Source organism: Conger conger, unplaced genomic scaffold (assembly GCF_963514075.1).
Source record: "Conger conger unplaced genomic scaffold, fConCon1.1 SCAFFOLD_59, whole genome shotgun sequence".
In the NCBI taxonomy this organism is placed as follows: domain Eukaryota; kingdom Metazoa; phylum Chordata; class Actinopteri; order Anguilliformes; family Congridae; genus Conger; species Conger conger.
In genome coordinates, this window is record NW_026890289.1 from 1 (window position 1) to 4,152 (window position 4,152).

Consider the following 4,152-nt stretch of genomic DNA (forward strand, 5'->3'; position numbering starts at 1 on the left):
TAATTCGTGTTTAATGACAAGCAAAATAAACTAACATATCTGGCGATTTAACTGAAAGTTTTCTATTCATGTAAACAAACGTAGCTGACCTGTTTTTTGACTCACACAGACAGTGGACAGGCTGGCTGCTGTTAGCCAATGCGCGTCATCTCGCAACGACCTGCATGCCATACCTTTGTTGAACATAACGGAGTTCGACCAGAGCCATCTCAAACGTTAACGTTTCTTTTTGACTTTTGACTCTTTTAAATATATGCTACTCTCCTGCCAGTTAAAGACAGTCATTAAATGTCTTTAATATTTATTTCAGATATTCTATACATATAATGAAAATAGATGCAAAGAAACGTCGGGCTGGGTGTTGTCAATACATTTTGTCACGTAGGCTGCAGCTGTAAATCATACATCGTTATGCCTACTGCTGCTAGAAAAAAAACAAAAACCTATCCCCGTATCAAAAATGGGGGGAAGTTACAGCGACGCAGTTAGTCTGTGAGTAGAATAGATTGTGTAGACAACTTCACTGTTTCCACAAAGGAACCAAAAATGCTTTTTAACAGGACTTGGTCAGTGTAATGATATAAATGCTAGCATTCGATTATGGTCAACTGTACCGAAAATGCCCGTTGCACCAGCCATCATAACAAATGTCCCAATATAGGATCGATTTAAACCTCTATATTTTTTTATTTCACGTTGACAGTGTAGGCAATTATGTGTATTCCGACGCGAATTACATTTAATTGGGTTACGGCATTCACTTCAATCGAATGAAGTCAAATAGAAACGGCTCGAATTCCTTAATAAGGCTTCTTGGTTTTCAAGCTAACTTTCCGATCAACTGTTTTGTATTGAGTCCTTAAAATGCGACAACACGGTTTTTTTAAACCAAATAACACTGAACGTCATTGCAAGATATATACAATACCAACTTTTGCCAGTAGATGGCAGTCGCGTATTAGAAATGGGAGAGTCATTTGCGACTTGCGTTGAAGTTTTAAGACTGGATATAATGAGTCTCCAGCGAAAATAGTGAACTATTATTGCTTAATGGATGTGATGACACTCCAACAATGAACATATGTGAAAAGTTGTTGCCTCAAAATCAGGCAATGTAGAATTTAATACCTTTTTGAAATTATTTAATATATAATTTTCCTGTTTGGGCAGCATTACAAGTTAATTTTAAGGCTGACCATAGCCATACCATTCCAAGATATTAAAAATCAGTTCATAGTTGTGTGTCAGGGCTATAATATCATGCTGACCACATTTTGTGTGAATGTGATGAACCCCCTAGGAAGAGTATTTCAAAGTTTGGTACGTGAAAAAACACTTAAAAACACACAAAATCCAAAATAGCTCACTTCCTGTTGGGAAAAGTTAAGGGATGCAAATGAGAAATGTGTGTGTCTTGAGGAGACCCTTATGCCTACCAGACGTGGTGCATTTACGTGAAAGTATATGTCCACAATATTAGAAAAAAGCCATAGGGGGCGCTGTGTAGCCACGCCCAGATGAATGTGGATATGGATGTGATTGCACTCCAAAAGTGAATATATTTGTAAAATATCAGCCCGATCAGATGATGTAGAACGGAATTAAGCCCACTTCCTGTTTTTGGGCGTAACGTGTGTATTATACGCCTCGCCATTGCCAGACCGTTTGAGATATCAAAAATCCTTTCGTCATTTAGGGTCAGGACTATTCTAAGATCATGATGACTACATTTGGTGTGAATGTGATGAATACCCTAGCAGGAACGCATACAAACATGATAAAAAACTCACTTCCGTTGCCAGATGGTGGCGCTATAACATTGATTTATTCTTGGTATATGGATGTGATTACACTCTAACAGTGAACATATTTGTAAAATATCAGCCAGATCAGACAATGTTGACCATGAATTTTTGGCTACTTCCTGTTGGCGCGGCGTGACATGAAAATTGTACGCCTCGCCATGACCATACCGTTTGAGATATCAAAAATATCCTTCAGACATAGTATCATGACTATCCTGAGACCAATTTGACCACATTTCGTGTGAATGCAATGAACCCCCTAGGAGGAGTACTTAAAAGTGTAGTACGTGTAAAATGCACAAAATTCAAAATGGCTGACTTCCTGTTCAAATATTTCATTCGATGCGAATGAGAAATGTGTTTGTCCAGAGGAGGCCCACATGCACACAAAATTAGGTGAAGGTAGGTCAAAGTGCCTGTCCACAATAGAAGACAAAGCATTAGGGGGCGCTGTGGAGTCCCTCGGCCACGCCCAGGTCTGAGCATCTGATACATCCTGACAGCCAACACTTCTCATGTGTGTGCAAAATTCCGTGAGTTTTCATCCATGGCAAGCACCTCAAAAATGCAAAATTCATTGAAAAAAAAGAGAATAATAATTATAGGGGGCGCTGTCTAGCCACGCCCCGATTGATATGTATATATTTCATATTGTACTCCAACATTGAACATATTTGTAAAATATCAGCCAGATCGGACGATGTCAAAAAAAAAGTCATTTTTTTGCACGCAATATGTGTACTGTACGACTCGCCATTTCCATACCGTTTGAGATATCAAAAATCCCTTCACAGCTTATAGTCATGACTATCCTAAGATCATGCGGACCACATTTCGTGTGAATGTGATGAATGCCCTAGCAGGAAGGCATACAAATATGATAAAGACCTCACTTCCTGTTGCCAGATGGTGGCGCTATAACATTGACCCGTTCTTGGGATAGGGATGTGATTATACTCCAACACTAAACGTATTTCTAAAATATCAGCCAGATCAGACGATGGAGACCATGATATTACGGCCACTTCCTGTTGGCGTGGCGTGACATAAAAATTCTACGCCTCCCCAGGACCGTCCCGTTTGAGCTATCAAAAATATCCTGGCAATTTAGCATCATGAATATCTTCAGACCATTCTGACCACAGGTGGTGTGAATGTGATGAACCCCCTAGGAGGAGTACTTAAAAGTGCAGTACGTGTAAAACGCACAAAATCCAAAATGGCTGACTTCCTGTTTGTATATTTGATTAGATTCGAATGAGAAATGTGTTTGGACCAAGGAGTGCTATATGCGTACTAAATTTTGTGAAGGTAGCTCAAAGTGCCTGCCCACAATAGATGACAATGCGATAGGGGGCGCTGTGGAGTCCCTCAGCCACGCCCAGGTCTGAGCATCTTAGACAACCTGACAGCCACCACTTCTGATGTGTGTGCAAAATTCTGTGAGTTTTCATCCATGGCAAGCACCTCAAAAATGCACAAAACATTGAAAAAAAAAGAATAATAATAATAAATATAGCTGCAAGCAGCAATGAACGGGCCCAAGCCCCATGGGGGCAACCGCCTTGGTGGCATAGTTCTGCCAATGACATGTTTCACAACATGTACACAATTTGGAAATAATCACCTTCCTGGACAACGTATAGTGTGCACAGGAATTTCCCTTTGATCAATGAAGATGTTGGCGCTGCTATTGGAATGCATCAATGATATAAGCCTCACTTCCTGTTGCCAGATGGTGGCGCTATATTATTGATCCGTGTATGTTTTTTGAATTTGATTAAACTCCAGAAATAAACATATTTGTACATTTTCAGCCACATCGGAAGATGTTCAGCGAAATTAAGGTCAATTCCTGTTTCCAGATGATGCTGCTATAACATTGAGTCGTTTTTGGAATATGGATTTGATTACACTCCAACACTGAGCATCTGTGTAAAGTTGCAGTCACATCAGACATTGGAGAATTTAAGTATGACCACTTCCTGTTTGTCTGGCATGATGTGTTTTTTATGTGCCTGACCATAGCTATATCATCCCAGTAAATCAAAAATCTGTTTTGTCAGGACCATCCTAGCATCATGCTGACCACATTTACCGTGAATGTCATGAACCCATTGAAAAATAATGCTTAAGAATGCAATATAAGGCTCACTTCCTGTTGCCAGCGGGTGGCGCTTTGCCATTTAGCCTTTATTGGAAAATGGATGAGATTACACTCCAAAAATGAACGTGTGAAGTTTCAGCCACATCAGACAATGTAGAATGAAATAAAAATAACGTCTTGCTTGCACATTGTGATAACATGCTACAGTCCTGTATGGAGAGCAGAGATTAATTAATTTCC